At 18.9% G+C, this 22,432-nt stretch overlaps 1 protein-coding gene across 1 annotated transcript in view; it reads left to right on the forward strand.

Moving 5' to 3' along the window:
* mmd (disintegrin and metalloproteinase domain-containing protein mind-meld) overlaps positions 1–22,432 on the forward strand; it is a 2,100,572-nt gene that overhangs the window by 1,223,330 nt on the left and 854,810 nt on the right. The window lies entirely within an intron of this gene.

Here is a 22,432-nt window from a genome sequence, read left to right on the forward strand (position 1 = left end):
TAACATTATAAGCATAATAATGATATTTACATCCATTCTAATTTACGTTATAATGATAATAATAAAAATAATGATAATAATAATAGTGATAATAATTTTAATATCATTAATGATAACTATGAAAATACTGATAATGATGATAGTAATGATAATCCTTATACTAATGATAATCGTAATAATGAAAATAATAAAATTAATTATGGTTATTATAGTCATATAAATGATAATATTAATAGTAATTATAAAAAAAATGTAATGATCATAATATTAAAAATAATAATAACATTGATGAGGTTGATAAAGATAATAATTAATACAATAATAATAATAACAATGATAAAAATAATGCTAATGTAGATAAAAATAAAGATGATCACAATAATTATGATAGTAATAATGATTATGATTATTACAATGTTGATAATGATGACGATTAAAATAAGAGTAATAATAATGATGATGATGTTAATAATGCTAATAATAAAAATAATGTTGATGATAATAATGATGAAAATGATAATCAAGATGATAAAGATGATGAAAATAAAGTTAATAATCATATTAATGATAATGATATTAATATTAATAATAATAATAATAATGATTATAATGATGATTATGATAAAGTTTATGATGACGATGATGAAGATAATGATGATGATAATAATAATAATGATGATATTGATAATAATAATAATGATGATAATGTTGATGATTACAATGATGTTAATGATGACAATGATGTTAAAGTCGATTATAACGATGCTAATAATAATAATTATAATGATGATTACGAAAATGATGACGGCAATGATGTTTACAATGATTATTATTATGATACTGTTAATTATAATACTGTAACTTAAAATAATAATAATAATTGTAATAATTAGAATTATTATGATAATTATAATGACAATGATAATGATAATGATGATATTATATATTATATTATTGTAGATAAAGATAAGGATCCTGATAATGATTGTGATGACGATAATATTCATAGAAATGATAATTGTAAAAGTAAGAATAATAATTATATTAAAAATAATGATAATTTAAATAATAATGATAATTAACATGATCATGATGATTAAAATAGTATTGATAATAAGGATAAGAATACAAACAATAGTAATGGTGATAATAATGTTTATAAAAATCAAAATCCTAATTATAAAAAAATTGTTATACTGATAATAATGATTTCAATAATGATGGTAATGTCGATAGTCATTTTCATAATAATAAAAATCAGAATAATGATGTAAATAATAATAAAAGCATAAATAATAATGGAAAAGATGGTAACGAATACAATAATACTAATAATAATGATAAAGATACTAATAATATGACTAAAAAAAGTAATAATGATTTTAATGATGGAAATAACAAGAATGATAATAATAATGATGATAAAATGATGTTGATGATTATGTTGATAATAATTATGTTTATGTCTATAATAATAATAATGATGGATATAATAATAATAATAATTATAATAAATAATAAAATGATAATAATGATAATACGGTTAATTTGAATTAATACAATAATCATAATGTTATCCATCAATATAATCATAATTGTGTTAAAAATAATAATAATATTTAAAAAAGTTATAATAATAAAAATGATAGTAATTATGGCGATGATTATTAATATAAGAATAATTTTAGTAACAATTATGGCAAAAAAAATTATTATAAAAATCAAAATAATAATGATATTGATAATTGTGATAAAGATAATAATAATGGTGATAAACCTAATTATAATGATAATATAAATGATATTTTGAAAGATAATAATAATGATGGTAACAAGAATTACAATTATTTTTATAATAACAACGAATATGATAATTATAATGATAATCGTCATGCTAATAATGATAATTGAAACGATAATAATAATAATTATATTTATGATAATAATAATAATAATGGTTATGAAAATGATAATAATGTCCATGTCAAATGCAATGATTATTATAATGGTAATGATATTTAAAATTTTAAATATGATGATGACAATGATAATAAAAATTTAGATAGTTATAGTAACAATAATAATAATGAGGATTATGATGAGTATAATAATTATAATTATGATAATAATAATAAGGATGATGATTATGATTATTTATGATATTCATGATGTAAGTATAGATACCAACAATGTTTAGAGTAATAATTACAATAATGATAAAAAAAAATTATAATAAAAATATTAATAATAAAAATAATAATAGTAATGACAATAATGATAATAAGGATAATAATGATTATAATCTTAATAATAACAATGTTGATAACAATAAAAATAAGAGTAATAATAATGATAATAATAATGTTGATAATGTTTAGAATATTAATTACAATGATAATAATAATAACGTTAATGATAATAATAATGATAAAGATAATGAGAATTAAGTTAATAATAATGTTAATGATAATGATTTCAATTATAATAATAATAAAAATGAGAATAAAGATTAAGATATGATTGATAATAACAATAACGAGACTTATAATAATAATAATTATAAACTTTATGATAATAATAATCGTAATAATAGCAATAATAATTATCAAAATGATAGTAATCGTAATAATAGTTATAATGTTAATAGTAATCATCATAAAAGAAGAAAAAATGATTATAATGTTAATAATTATAATAATTTTAATAATAATGATAAGAATAAAAAAAATACAATAATAATAATGATAATAATAAAGATAGTAATAATATGGATGAAAATGATGATGATCATAATCATTATAATGATAATAATAATGATTGTCATGATGACAATGATGAAGATAATGACGATAAAAATGGGGATAACATAATGTTGATTATGATGTTGATAATGCTTATTATAATAAAAATGATTATAATAATGATAATTGTAATGATTATAATGATAATGATAATCATAAGGTCATTTAAATTAAAACGATGATTATAACGTAACTCAGTAATATGATTATGATAATGTTAATAATAATAATTGTAATATTGAAAATGGTTATTCACTAAGAATAATCGTAATAATGGCAAAAATTATTAATATTATAATAATAATAGTAACAATTATAGCAATAAAAATTATTACGAAGATTAGAATGATAATTTTAATAATGACTGTGATAATTATGATGATAATAATAATAAAAGTAATAATACTGATGATAGTAACAATAATATTACAGATAATAATAATAATGGTTACAAAAATAACAATAATACGAATGATAAAGACCAATATAATGATTATAATCATGATTGTCATGCCAATGATGTCAAGTATTATGATACTAATAGAAATTATGATGAATATGATAATTATAATGATGATAATGATTATTACGATAATGGTGATGATAATAAAGATAAAAATGATAATTATAATCATGATTATAATAATAATAACGGTTATAGAAATGATAATAATGTTAATGTCAATAACAGGGATTATAATGAAAGTAATAATGATCGAAATGTAAAAGTAATAATAACAATGTAAAAAAAATTTGGATAGTTATAATAACGACGATAATAATGATTATTATGATGAGAATAATCATAATAATAATAATAATAATAATTATCATAATGTTATTAATAATAACTGACATGTTAAAATGAATAAAAAAAACGTTCATAGTAAAGATAGCAATTATGATAAAAATAATAATGATAATAATAATAATAATAATAATAATCATAATTATGATAATGACAATGATAACGATACTAATAATCATAATTATTATGAGAATATAAATAATCATAATTATTATGATAATAATAAAAATGATGATAATAATAATAAAAGTTATAATAGTTATGTGAATTTAATAATAATCAAAATAATAAGATTGTCAATAGTTATAATAATTATGTTGAAAATAATAATTATACTACTAATGATACTTATAAAGATAATGATGATAATAATAATAGTAATGACAATAATAATGATGATGATAATGATAATGCTAAAAGTAATGACGATGATAGTGATGATAATAATAATAACAATAACAATTGTACTAATAATTATAATAATGATAATGATAAAAGTAATAAAAATTGATATAAAGATAATAATTATGTTGATTCTAATATTAATTAATAGAATAATATTGATGATGATAATGTTTATGTTGATATTGATAAAAACAATGATAATGATAATAATAATAATCATAATCATAATGATAATTGTTACAATAATTATAATATCGACAGTGATGATTATCATATGAATGATAATATTTATGATGTTAATGATAATCATAATAGTAATGATAACAATATTGAAGATAAGTACAACGACAATAATCAAAATAATAATGATAATAATGATAAAGGGTTAAGATGATAATGATAATGACGATACCTATAATGATAATGATAATCATAATAATAATGATGTTAATTATAATGACCACAATATTGATGATGATAATAATAATAATCATTATAATAATTATACTCATAGTTATAATAACAACAAAAATCAAAGTATTATATCAATAAGCATGATTATAATAATAGTAACAAAAAGGTCATGATTATGATATTTTACAGTGATAATGATTCTAATGACTATAATGATGATAATAATATTAATGATAATACTAACCATGACATATATAATGATGCTTATAATAATAACCATTTTAAAAATAATGACGATGACAATGATATTGATAATAATAATGGAAACAATAAATATAATGTCGATACTAATAGAGATATGGTTGTTAATGATGATAACAACGAAAATAATTATAACGATAATGATGATGATGATAATAATAATAATAATAATAATAATAATGATGATGATTAAGTAAATAATAATAATAATACTGGTAATAAAAAAATACTTGTAGTAATGATGATTTAGATGATAGAAAGAATGATCTAGCTAATAATAATGATAGTAATGATGATGAAGATAATTATAATGCTGATGATAGTTATAATTATAGTGCTTCTGATAATAAGATTACAATAATGATGATAATAATAATGATTGTACTAATAATGATTATGATGATAATGATTATAGTAAAAATAATGATGTCAGTGATAATAAAAAAAAGACAATAATAATAACGATGATAATATTAATTATGATAATGATTATAATAACAACAATAATGATTATACTAACGATAATGATGTTAATAATAATGATAATGATCAAAATTATAAGTATAATAATAATATTAATATCCATTCCTAATAAAACTATAATAATAATAATAAATATGATAATAATAATAATAATGATCATGATGATGACGATGTTGATGATAATGACGATAAAAATAAAAGTAATAATAATAATGATGTTGATGTTTATAATTTTGATAATAATTATGATAATAATGATGATAATAATGATGAAAATCATGATAATAATGATTTGGATGATGAGAATAAAGTTGATAATAATATTGATGATAATGATATTAATAATAACAATGATAGTTATGATGATAATAATGATAATAATAATGATGATAAAGACGATGATCATGAAGATGATGATTTTAAGCGACCAAATCATCAGTATAACTGTGGGTTTCGCAGCCCTTACTTATTCTTACGCCTTAAAGTGAAATCTAGTGTGTAAGAAAATTAGGATAAAAATTAACTAGAACTTAAGAAAACTCAAGATTGTAAGAAGATGGTTAAAGCTTAGGGCAAGGGCCGGCTAAACGTAGTATGCAATATGCAAAGGAGATGTACCGACACTAGGACGACCCGTAGATGCTTCGTTTGACACTACGCCACTGTAACCATGAGACTCCGTGCCTTTTGGCTTGTTGATGAGGGTCGAATCTGAGTGGGTTTGTCACTAGACAGCCTATGCCGTCAGGCGACAGGTACAATCTCCCGTCAAATCCATTTTCTAATTTGTTATTGTAATCTACCTCACAATACGACAAGTAAAAGATTGACCAACGTCTTTATAGTCTTTAACCGTTCAATCACAAATAATGTTGTGTTAATATAATAAAATGTGTCATAATATAAACTCTGCAACATTGCGACAGCACGTGGCGAGCGACGAATGCAACAATGTGTTCAAAATGGCGCGCGTGAAGCTAGTTTTGCGAGAGAGCGATAAATTCGAGACAATTTCAGTGTCTTTGTTGTTGATCCCTCTCCTGTCAACTATAATGATGATAATGATGACAATAATTATAATAATGATGTTGATGATGACGATGATATTAATTATGATGATAAAGATGTTGATAATGATCAAAATAACAATGATAATGAACATAATAACGGCAATAACGTTAATAATAATAATAATTATAATACTGTTGATTATAATAATGACACTGAGAATAATAATAATAATTATAATAATAAGAATAATTACGATAATGATAATGACAATGATGATAATAATGTTGATGATAATGAAGTTTATATTAGTAATAATAATATCAATGACAATAACAATAATAGTTGTGATAATGATTATGATGATAGTAAGAATAATCATGGTAATATTAACAATGATGGTAATGACTAAGATAATTATATTGCTGATAATAATAAAGATTATAATGATTAAAAGCACACTAATCATAATGATAATGATGATAATAACGATGTTGTTAATGCCAATTAAGATGATAAAAATGATAACGATAATAATATTGATGATGATAATAATAATGATAACAACGATAGTAATTATACTAACCCGTTAATAATAATTATAATTAAAAAAATTATAATAATAATAATTTGAATGTATACTGATAAAGAAGATAATAATAAAATTAAAAATATGGAAATTCAAAGTGATCAGTGATCCGTTGGGAGCGAAATGTAAGAAAATAGATAAATACAAGTGAAGTGTATTTAAATTTTCTTGCGTTGATTTATTAATGCGCAACGTTTCGCTGACAATATGCGTCAGCCTCATCAGGCTACAAAATTAAAATTAAAAACACACAATGAGTGATCTGGAAGGCTCAAACACAAAAATACAAAAAATTTTTTATGTAAATTGTTACTGCAGGTACGCGAGAATTCGTAAGTTTGGTTGACTTACTCGTCACCTGTCGTGCTGTCGACTGACCATAAATTACAAGAACCGATTGAGTTCATTGCCCTTTACCGTCTACCTTTGCGGCTCCGCCTATATAAGCGCTGGCTTGTTGTTGTAATTTATTGTCAGTCGACAGCACGACAGGTGACGAGTAAGTCAACCAAACTTACGAAGTCTCGTGTACCTGCGGTAACAATTTACATAAAAAATTTATTGTATTTTTGTGTTTGAGCCTTCCAGATCACTCATTGTGTGTTTTTAATTTTAATTTTAAAGCCTAATGAGGCTGATGCATATTGTCAGTGAAACGTTGCGCATCAATAAATCAACGCAAGAAAATTTAAATACACTTCACTTGTATTTATTTATTTTCTTACATTTCGCCCCCAACGGATCACTGATCACTTTGAATTTCCAAATTCACCGAAGGGTACTGATATATACTAACAAATATTTAAAATAATAATTATAATAATTATGATGATGCTTATTATATTATTGTAGATGAAGGTGAGGATTCTGATAATGGTTGTCATGACGATAATATTCTTAGAAATGATTATCGTAAACAGAAGAATAATACTTATAATAAAAATAATGATGATTCGAAAAATAATGATAATTATAATGATGATGATGATTACAATAGTATTGATGGTGACGATGAGAATACTGATAATAGTGATGATGATGATAATCTTTATAAAAATCATAATCCTAATAATAAAAATAATTATTATACTGATAATAATGATTTTGATAATGTAGGTAATGTCAACAATAATTATCATAATAATAAAAATTATAACGATGATGTTAATAATGATAAAAGCATTAATAATAATGAAAAAGATGGTCATAATTACAATAATACTAATAATAATAATAAAGATAATAATAATATGACTAAAAAAAGTAATAATGATTATAATGATGGTTATAACAATAATGATAATAATAATGATGATGCGATGATGTCGATAATTATGGTGATGATAATTATGTTAATGTCTATAATAATTGTAATGATGGATATGATAATAATAATTAAAATGAATAATAAAATGATAATAATGATTATATGGTTAATTTTAATTAATACAATAATCATAATGTTATCTATTAATATAATTATAATTGTGATAAAAATAATAATAATAATATTTAAAAAAGTTATAATGATAAGAATAATGGTAATTATGGCGATGATTTTTTTTATAATAATAACTTTTGTAACAATTATGGCAATAAAAAATTATTATGAAGATTAACATAATAATGATGATAATGATTGTGATAATGATGATGATAATGGTGATAAACCTAACAATAATAATAATATAAATGATATTTTGAAAGATAATGATAATGATGGTAACAAAAATCACAATAATATCAATGATAAATGTGAATATGATAATTATAATGATAATTGTCATGCTGATAATGATAATTGTAATGACAATAATAATAATCATATTCATGATAGTAATAATAATAATTGTTATAGAAATAATAATAATGTCCATGTCAATGACAATGATTATAATAATAGTAATAATATTTAAAAATTTTAATATAATGATAACAATGATAATGAAAATTCAGAGAGTAATAGTAACGATGATAACAATGATAACTATAATGAGTATAATAATTATGATTATAATAATAATCATAAGAATAATGATTATGATAATTTATAATATATATGATGTTAGTATAGATACAAACACAGTTTAGGATAATAATAACAATAATGATAAAAAAAAATTATAATAATAATAATATTATTAATAAAAATAATTATAGTAATGACAATAATGATAATAAGAATAATAATGATTTTGATCTTCATGATGACAATGTTACTGACGATAAAAATGAGAGTAATGATAATGATAATAAGGATGTTGATAATGCTTAAAATATTGATCATTATAATAATAATGATGATAAAAATAATAATAATAATGAAGATGATAAGAATTAAGTTAATAATAATTGTGATAGTAACGATATCAATAATAATAATGATAATAAAAATGATAATGACGATTATGATATTACTGATGATAACAACAAGGATACTTTTAATAATGATGATAAATAAAATCTTTATAATAATGATGATCGTAGTAATAGGAATAATAATCATAATAATAATAATAATAATAATAATAGTAATAATAATTATAATGTCGATAGTAATCATTATAAAAAATTAATAATGATTAGGATGTTGATAATTATAATAATATTGATCATAATGATAAGAATAAAAAAATACGATAAAAATAGTGATAATAATAAAGATAGTAATAATATAAATAAAAATGATAATGATCATCATAATTATAATAATAATAATAATGATTGTGATGACGACAATGATGATGATTATGACGATAAATATTGGGATAATATAATGTTGATTATAATGTTGATCATGCTTATTACAATAATAATATTAATGATGATGATGATAAAAATAATGATAATAATGATAAAAATAATAAGAATGAAGATAATATTTATATTGATTATAATTATACAAATAATAATAATGAGAATAATAATAATTATAATGATAATAATTATGATGATAACGAAGATAATGATGAAGATAATAATGACAATGATGATGATATTAATGATGATGATTGTAATAATAACGATGATGTTAATGACGACGATGATGTTGATGATAATGATAAAAATGCTGATGATGATAATAATGATAATAAAGAACATGCTGACGGCAATAACGTCTATAATAATGATAATTATTATACTGTCAGTTACAATAATGACACTGAGAAAAATTATGATAATTATAATAATAAAAATAATTGTGACGATGACAATGACAATGATAATGATGATGATGATGATGATGATGATGATAATGATGATGATGATGATGATGATGATGATGATGATAATATTGATGATAATGATGATGATAATGATGATAATAATTTTGACAATAATCATAATGATAATAATGATGATAAAAATAATGGTCATGATAATAAAGATTATGTTAATGATAATAATATCAATGACGATAATAATAAATGTTAAGATAATTATCATGATAATAGTAAGATTAATCATGGTTATATAAAAAATTATAGTGATGACGAAGATAATTAAAATGCTGATAATTGTAATGATTATTATGATTGTGAGCATATTAATTATGATAATGATATCGATCATAATAATGTCATTAATAATAATAATGATCAAAAAAATTCTAATGATGATAATTTAAATTCATAATAACAAAAACAGGAAATATTTGAAATAACAATAATGATAATAATGATGATGATGATTATCATATCATTTATAATGACGATGAGGACTCTTATAATGATGATGATAATGATAATCTTTATAGAAATGATAATCGTAATGATAAGAATAATAATTATGATCAAAATAATGATAAAATTAAGAATATTGATGATAATAATGATGATGCTGATTAAGATATTATCGATGATGACGATGAGGATACTAATAATGATACTGATGATGATGATCTTTATAGAAATTATAATCGTAATAATGAAAATGACAATTATAATTATAATAATAATGGTAATAATAAGGGTAATGTCGATCGTAATTATCATGATAATAGTAATCATAATAATGATGTTGATAATGATAATATCATTAATAATAATTAATAAGATAGTAATAGAAACAATGATGATAAAAATAGTAATGTAGATGACGCTGATATAAATAAAAATAATAATAACAATTATAATTATGTAGATAATAATAATATTAATAACAAAGATAATAAGATAATGTCGATGACAATGTTGATGATAATTATGTGAATAATGATAATGATAATTATAATTAATATGATAATCATAATGATTATAGAAATTATAATGACAATCATGATGTTAAGGATTATTATAATTAAAACGACGATCATAATGTTATCCATCGATACGATCTTGATAATGTAAATAATAATAATAATAATATTAAAAATAGTGACAATAATAAAAATGATAATTATTATGGCTATGATTATTAATATACTAATAACAATCGTATTAATTATAGCAACAAAAGTATGTATGAGGATTGGTATGATAATTATAGTTATAATTAGGGTAATGATAATAATAATAATGATGAAAATAATACTAATAATGACAGTAACAATAGTATTAGAGTTGATAATAATAATAGTAACAAGAATATCAATAATACTAATGATTAAGATAAGTATGATGAGTATAATGATATTTGTTATGCTAATCATAATAATTATAATAATAATAAAAATTATGATAATTACAATATTAATAATAATAAAAATGTTGATAATGATGATGTCAATGATAATGAATACAATAATGATAATCATAAACATAATATTAAGAATAATATAATTATATAGTTAATAATAATGTAGATGTCAATGACAATGATTATAATAATCGTAATGATCATTGAAAGGTTAAAAATAATACTAACAATGATAATTAAAATTTAGATAGTTATAATAACTATGATAATAATAATTATTATGATAAGGATAATGACAATAACAATGATAATAATAATGATCATAATGTCACTAAACAAAACTATAATGTTAGTCAAGATAATTTATATGTTAATAATAATGATGGCAATAATAAAAAAATTATAATGATGATCATAATAATAATAATTATAATTACAATTATAACAATAATGATATTAATGAAAATCATGATCACTATAATAATATTATTAATCATAATCATAATGAAAATGATAAAAATAATAATAATTATGATATTAGTAATGATAATTATGCAAATTCAATAATAATAAGAATGATGGGATTGTTAATAATAACAATAATAATTATATTGATAATGATTATACTAAGAATGATAATTATAAAGATTATGATGATAATAATAATAATGATGACGGTAATAATAATAATGATAATGATCATGCCAATAAAAATAATGATGAGTGTGACGACAATAATAATAATAATAATCAAAAATTATTTATAATAATAATGCTAATTCTGATATCAATTATTAAATAAATAATAATTATGATGATGTTCATGATGATAATAGTGATGATAATGATGTGAAAGATAAATACAACGACAATAGTAAAAATAATAATGATGATAATGGTAAGAAGTTATGTTACTCATAATAATAATAGTCATGATAATGATGTTAAAGATTAATACAACGACATTAATAAAAAAATTTATGATGATAACGGTAAGGTCAGAAGTTATGATGATATTTAAGAATGACAATACCTATGATAAAAATGATAATAATAATGAAGATGTTAATTATGATAATCACAATATTGTTAACAATAATGGTGATGACAATGATGATAATGGAGATAATTATAATAATAATAATAATAATTATGATAATAATAAAAATAATAACAATAATAACAATAATAATAACAATTATAGTATTAACATAATAAACATAATAATAATAATGGTAACAAAATGATCATATGAATAATAATAAGGATAAATATAATAATCTTAATAATGATGACTAAGATTGTAATTATGATGATAATAATGATAATAATAATAATGGTAATAATGATGATAATTATAACAATAACAATTATAATAATAATAATAATAATAATAATAAGAATTAAAATAAAAACGATGACATAAATAATAATGCTTATTATACTATCGACCTTAAAAATACTGATGATGATAAGGGTTATGATAATACTAATGAATATGATGAAGATAATGTCGATACTAATAGAGATACAGTTGTTAATGATAATAACAACGGAGATGATAATAATAGTGATGATAATATTTATAATAATAATAATGATAATAATAATGATATGATTAGCAAAGTTAATGATAATGATGATAATACTGTTGACAATAATGATACTAGTGGTAATGATAATTCGGATGATAGGAAGAATGATCATGCTTATAATAATGATAATTTTAATGATATAGATAATCATATTGCTGCTGATAGTAATAATTATTATGCTTATTATAAAAATAATTATGAAAATGATGATGCTGATTATGATAATACTAATAATAATGATGATGATTATAATAATAATAGTAATAATAATGATGAAGATATTAATATAAAAAATAATAATATTAATAACGACAATAATATTATTAATAACAATGCTTAGGATAACAACGATAATAATTATACAAACGATGAACATGTCAATAATAAAAATGATAATTAAAATTATAAGTATAATTATAATGTTTATATGTATTTTAATTTGAATTATAATAATAATTATAGAAATAATAATAAGAACAATAATAATGATAATTATACATTAATAATTGATAACAATGAGGATACTGATGATGATTATAATAATAATAATCTTCATGATACAAATAATCGATATATTGAGAAAAATAATTTTAATTACGATAATAATAGAGATTATAATAATAATGAGGATAGTAATTATCATAAAAATGAATATTATGATGATGATGATAATAATCATGATTATATCAATGTTAATAATAAAAAAAATAATATATACGATAATAATGATAATAATGATAAAGATATAAATAAAATGAATAAGAATAATAATGATTAAAATAGTAATAATAATAATAATAATAATGATTAGGATAATGACGATGTTGATAATGATGACGATGAAAATAATAGTAATAATGATGATGATGATGATGTTGATAATGATAAAAATGATGCTGATGATAATGATCATAATATTGATGATAAACATGATGACGTTAATGACGTTTATAATGATGATGATTATAATACTGTTAGTTATAAAAACAACACTTAAAGTTTTAATGATGATAATGATAATAATAATAATAATAAAGATAATAATTAATAATAAAAATGATAATAATAATGATAATGTTGTCGTTAATGCTAATTAGGATAATAAAAATAATAACGATTAGAATATGAATGATGATAATAATAATAGTAATAATAACGATAGTTTTTATAGTAACGATAATCATATTAATAAAAATAATGTCGTTAATAATAATTACGTTAAAGAATATTATTATGATAATGATTTTAATCTATGATAATAAAAACGGTAATAATAATATTCAAAATAATAATAATGATGATGATTATAATATCTATGGTAATATTAATAATGACGATAAAAATATTAATAATGATGATAATGATGATAATCTTTATGAAAATTCAAATCATTATGATGCGAATAATAATTACGATTATAATAATCATGGTGATACTGATGTAAATGTCAATAGTTATTATTATAATACTTGAAATAATAATAATAATGTTGAAAATAAAAATAATATTGATGATAATAATAAAAATAATAAAAAATACCATGATAATGATGATAATAAGGTAGATGATTATAATATGGATGAACATGATAATAATGATTATAATTATGGTGATAATAATGACAAGTATAATATAGATAATAAGGATAATGTCAATGATGATGTTGATGATGATAGAAATCAAAATAATAATACAAATGATGATGATTATGATGATAATAATAATAATGATGATTATGATGATGATAGTAATGATAAGAATAATCATAATTGAAACGATTATTATAATGTTGTTTATCAATATGATTATGATAATGTTGTTAATAATTAAAATGATATTGAACATAGTTATTACAATAAGCATAATGGTAATAATGGGGTTATTTACAAATTAAATAATAATTATAGTACTTATTATGGCAACACAAATCATTATTAGGGTTATAATGATTATTATAATGATAGTTGTAATGATAATGATGATAATAATAAAAATAATGATCATATTGATAGTATTGGTAGTTGTTCGGATAATAATAATATTGGTTACAAGAATAATAATAATAATCATCATAAAGATAAATATGATGATATTCATGATATATTTTGTGCTTATGATAATAATAAATATAATGGTTATAATAATAATGATAAATATTAGATAATAACAACAATAATAATAACAATAATAGCAATAATTATCAAAATTCTAATGGTAATCACAATTATCATTAGGACAAAAACAATAGGTATGAAGATAATAATAATGTTAAAGTCAATAACAATAATTATAATAGTAGTAATGATTATTTAAATGTTAATAACAATGACAACAATGATTATAAAAATTTGAATAGTTATAGTTACAATAATACTAATAATAATTATAGTAAATATAATAATAATGATAACAATAATGATAACGATTATAATCTCATTAATAATAAATCTAATAAATGAATTATAACAATGTTAAGAATAATGATAGAAATTATACTATAAATTATAGTAATAATTATAATTTTAAATAAAATAATGATAATAATAATGATATCAATAATAATAATAAGGATAAGGATGAAATAAAAGTTGAAAAAAAGTAATATTAATTACGATAAAAATAATTATGGCAATGATAATAATGGTGATTATGATAATGATGCTGATTGTAATAACAATAATAATCATTTTGATAATATTTATAATTAAAATCCTAATAATTATAATTATTATAATAATAATGATAATACCAATAATGACAAGTATACTAATTAATAATAATTAATATAATGGGATTGTTAATAATAATTATTATCATGTTGACAATAATAATTATACTATAAATGCTAATTATAAACATAATGATGATAATAATAATACTAAAGATAATAATAATGATGATAATGATGATGCCGATGGTAACAATGATAATGGTTATAATTATAATAATTATAATTTTAATCATGATGATAATAATAATAATAATAAAAATTATAAAACAATCATAATGTTGTCAATTCTGATATCAATCAATAAAATAATAATAATGATAATTATGCTTATGATGATGTTGATAGTCATAATTACAATACAAATAATATTAATAACGATAATAATGATGATAAGACAGATTATAATGACAAAAGTAATAATTATAATATTGTAATGGTAATTATCATGATTATAATGATAATAATAATAATAATAATGATGATAATTACAATAATGATAATATCGTTGATGATGATGATCATGACATTAATAATAACAATTATGGTGATGATAATGATGATGATAATAGTAATAATAAAAATGTTAAAGATGAATAAAACGACAATGAGAAAAAAATTATGGTAATAGTGATAAGGAGTTATGATAATAATAATAATGCCAATAATTATGATAAGCATGATAATAATAATAATCATGATGTTGATTATAATGGAAACAATATTTATAATAATAATAGTATTAAAAATGATGATAATGATAATAATAATAAGGATAATAATAATAAAAAGAATAATAAAAGTATCGTAATAATTAACATGTTACTAATTATAGTAACGAAAAGGATAATATAAATTAAAATAAAAAAAAATGTTATAATTTTAATATCGATAATTAGAATGATAATAATAATAATACTAATAATAATAATAATGATGATAATAATCCTAATTATAATAATAATGATGATAATAATGTTAATTTGGTAATAACGATACTAACGATAATGATAAGGATGATAATATCAATGATAATAATAACGATAACATGAATAATGATGCTTATAATAATAAAGACTTGAAAAATTATGATGATAATGATAATAATGGTTATTATTACAGAAATAAGAAAGATATTTTTGATACTAAAAGAGATATGGTTGTTAATGAAGATAACAACGAAGATAGTAATTATAGAAATAATAATAATTATGATAATGAAAATTATGATAATGGTTATGATGATAAAGTTAATGATAATAACAATAAAACTAATGACGATGATACTGAAGGTAATGATAATTTAAATAATATTAAAAATAATCATGCTTATAATAATAATACTAATGATGATCAAGATAATTATTATGCTGATAATAATCATAATTGTTATGCTTATAATGATAATGATTATAATAATGTTTATGATAATTATGATACTACAATGATGAAAACGATGATAATAATAAGAATAATAATGATGATGATGTTAATAATAATAGAAACGCTAATAATAGTAATAACAAAAATTAAAATTAATTATGACAATGATTAGGATAACAACGATAATGATTATGATAATGATAATGATTAAAATTTTTAGTACAATGAAAATATTTTTATTTAGTCTAATAAACATCATAATAATAATAATAAAAAAAATAATAATAATCATAATAATAACGATGATGATAATATTATTAAAGATAAAAATCCGGATACTTAAAATGATGATAATGATGATAATCTTCATGATAATAATGATTGTAATAATAATAACAATTATCATAATAAAAATAATAATAGTAATAATAATGATAATGTCAAAAGTAGTTAAAAAAAAAAAAATAATGATAAGAATGTTAATAATACTGATAACATTGATGATAATAATAAAAATACTAGAAAATACGATGATAATAAAAATAATATTAGAGATAATGATAATATGGACAAAAATAATGATAATTAAAATAATGATGTCAATAATTATAATGATGATGACAATGTTAATAATTATGACGATAAAATTGATAGTAATAATAATGATGATGATGATGTTGATGATGCTAATAATAATTATAATAATAATGATGATAAAAATGATAATAATAAGTACGATGATGATAATTATGATAAAATTGATGAAAGCGATGATTTTGATGATGACAATGACGTTAATGATAATGATTATAATGCTGATGTTAATGATAATTATAATGATAATGAGCATGATGACAGCAATATCGTTTATAATGATGATAATTATGATACTTTTAATGATAATAATGACACAAAAGATAATAATAATGATTGTAATAAAAAGAATTATTATAATGATGATAACGACAATGATGATGATAACGTTAATAATAATGATGATAATTTTGATAATGATAATGATAATGATGATGATTATAATAAAATTTTTTATAATAATGATGACGTTTATGTTAATGATGGTAATATAAATAACGATAATATTATTAGTCGTGATAATGATTATAATGATAGGAAGAATAATCATGGTAATATAAACAGTGATGGTGATGGTAAAGATAATTATAATACTGATAACACTTATGATTATAATAATTGAAAGTATAATGATTATAATAACAATATTGATAATAATTATTGTAATTAAGATGAAGATAATAATAAAGATAATGATAATAATAATGATGTTGTTGTTAACGCTGATTAAGATGATACAAAAAAAAACGTTAGTAATAACGATAATAATAATAATAATGATAACAACGGTAATGATAATACTAACGATGATGATATCGATAATAATGATGTCGTTTATAATGATTATGTTAAAAAAAATTATTATGATGATGATATTAATCAATAATGATAAAAAAGATAATGATTATATTAAAAATTATGATAATAATGATGATGATAATTATCATATTATTGATGATGTCGATGAGGATACTGATAATGATGATGATAATAATCTTCATAAAAATGATAATCGTAATGATCAGAATAATAGTCATAACAATGATAATCATGGTAATAATGATAGTGATGTCAATAGCGATCATCATAATAATAGAAATAATAATGATGATGTTGATAATGATAATAACATTAGCAATTATGATTAAGATATTGATTAATACGGTAATAATGATAATAATAATGTTGATGATAATAATATAGATAAAAATAGTAATGATGATTATTATGATCGTAACAATAATAATAATAATAATGAATATGACGAAAATGATATCAATGATAATGTTGATGACAATAATGTTAATAATGATATGAATAATAATCATGTTTATGAGAATAAAAATAATAATGGTGAATATGATGATAACTATGGCAATAATTAATAATTTTATAATAACCATAGTAACAATTAAGGCAATAAAAATAAATATGAGGATTAAAATTATAATTATAATGATGATTGTAATAATAATGATAATAAAGATGATAAAAATAATAATAAAAATGATGATTGTAACGATAGTTTCAAAAAAAATAATAATCATAGTAACAAGAATGACAATAATAATAATATAAATTAACATAATGATTACAATGATATTTGTCATGCTAAAGTTGATAATTATAATAAAAGTCATTATAATTATGATAATCATAATAATAATCAGGATAATAATGATAATAACAATGATGGCAATGATAACTTAGATGATAATGATGATCATAATCATGATTATGATAAAAATAATGGTTATAAAGATGATAATAATTTTAATGTCAACAAAAATGATCATAATGATAGTAATTATCATTAAAATGTTAACAATAATAATAACTATGACGATTAAAATTTAGATGGTTATAATAACGATGATAGTGAATATAATTATAATTAGGATAACAATAATAATAATGATGATGATTATGATAACCATAATTATGATGTTTTTAATATTAACTTTGATGTAAGAATATATAATAATAATGGTTATAATAATGATAGCGGCGATGATAAGAATAATAATAATAATTCTAATAATATAAATGATAATGATAATAATAATGATAATTATAATGATAATAATAATAATAATGTTGATAATAATAACAAGGATGATAATAAAAATAATAATTTGAAAAAAAAATATAAATGACGATAAAAATAATAATTCTATAGAAAATAAGAGTAATTATTTTGATAATGCTTATCGTAATAAGAAATTAATTATTATAATGATAATTTCTTTCATAATCATAATTATTATAATGATAATGACGATAATAATGATGATGATACTAATAATGCCTATGGTCATAATGGTAATGGTAATGATAAGAATAATGATATTGATTATGATCATGGGGATGATAATTATAATATTAATAAAATTTAAATAATGATGATAATTATGTTGATTCTGATATTAAGTAATAGAATATAATAAATAATGATAATGATGTTTATGATGATATTAATAATGATGATAATAATAATAATAACAGTAAAAATTTAAATATTCATTATAATTATTCTGATTCTGATATTAATTAATAAATTATTAATAATAATTATAATGAAATTGATAATGATGAAGATAATAATGACGATAGCAAAAATTTTAATAATGTTAATAATTATTATCATGATTATAATGATAATAGTAATACTAATGATAATAATGGTTACAATAATGATGATATCGACGATAATGATAAGTATATCAATGATAATAATAACATTGGTAACGCTAATGATCAAAGTTATAATAATGATGTTAAGAATAAATACAATGACAATAAAAAAAAATACTTATGATTATGATAAGGGGTTCTAATAATAATGATAATGACGATAGTTATGATAATAATGATAATAATAATAATCTTAATGTTAATTATAAAACTACCAATATTTATTATGACAATAGTGATGACGTTAATGATCATAATAATGATGATTATAATATTTATAATAACAAAAATGATAATAGTATCCCAATTATGAGCATTTTAATAATAATGGTAACAAAAGAAATGATAAAAATAATAATAAGGATAAATATAATAATATAAATAATGATGATTAAATTAATAATAATGATAATAATGATAAAAAAGATGGTAATAATGATGCCAATTAAGGCAATAACGATTCTTATGATAATAATAATAATAATATATATGATAATTATAAAAATACTTTAATATTAGTGCTAATGATAGTCACGATTGAAAAAATGATGACAATCATAATAATAATAATGATTATGATGAAAATAATAAAGATAATTTCGACACTAATAAAGATATGGTTGTTAATATTGATAACAATATAGATAGTAATAATAATTATGATGATGATGATAATGATAAAGTTAATGGTAATAATAATACTACTAATGACGATAACAATAATAGTGGTAATGATGATAATGATAACAGTGAAAAGAATTATAGCAATATTAATAATAATAATAATAACAATTAAGATAATTATAATGCTGATGATAATATTTATCATAATGCTGATACATAGAATAATTGGAATAATGATAATAATGATCATAATAATACTTATAATGATGACGATGAAGATAATAATGATAATAATGATGTTGAAGTCAATAAAAATAAAAAAGATTATAACAGTCATAACAATGAGAATATAATTAATAATAATGATAACGATAAAAAGGATAATAATTATAGTAACGATGATGATGTTAATAATAATAATATAAATAATATTGATTATGTTAAAAATTATAATTATGATGATAATAATTATATTAATTATAGTAAAAATAATAATGATAAGAATAACAATAATAATCATAATAATAATAATGATGATGATGATTATGATAGTAATTATGTTAATAATAAGAAAGATAATGAAGATGACAATAGTGATGATAATGTAATTGTTGATGATAATGATAATAAACATGATAATAATGTTGTTCATAAGTATAGAATAACAATGATGAGACTAATTTTTATCATAATGTCGTTAAAACTGATTATTATGATGATAATAATAATCGTAATGATGATGATGATAACAATGATAATGATAATAAGGATGATAACAACATCGATAATAATACTGGTAATGATAATAATAACAATCATTACAGTAATAATAATGACGATACAGATGATTATAATGATGATAATGATTATAAGAATAATGATAATATAAATAATAATAATAATAGAAAAGTTGATGATAATAATGATAATAATAATGACTACAGTAATAATTGTAGTGATAATAATAACGATGATCGTAAGATTGATTATGGTGATATAAACTATAATAGTAATAATAAAGATAATTATAATGCAGATAATAATAATAATTATAATGATACTAAGCATAGTCATTAAAATGATGATAATGATGATAATAACAATAATCATGATCAAGATGATGATAAAGATATGAATTATATTAATGATGATAATGATAATAATAGCAACGATGACGATTATACTAACGATAATAATTTTGATAAAAATAAAATCGATAGTAATGATTATGTTAAAAAAATAATTATGATGATAATTACAATTAATAATGATGAAAAAGATACTTATAATAAAAAAAAAATGATAGTCATAATGATGATGATGATTATGATATATTTAATGATGACGATGAGGATACTAATAATAATGATGATAATGATAATCTTAAAGGAATAATAATTATTATAG

The sequence above is a fragment of the Copidosoma floridanum genome, unplaced genomic scaffold (genome assembly GCF_036245765.1).
Source record: "Copidosoma floridanum isolate Cflo_tuat_1 unplaced genomic scaffold, Cflo_Japanese_pri ptg000027l, whole genome shotgun sequence".
In the NCBI taxonomy this organism is placed as follows: Eukaryota; Metazoa; Arthropoda; class Insecta; order Hymenoptera; family Encyrtidae; genus Copidosoma; species Copidosoma floridanum.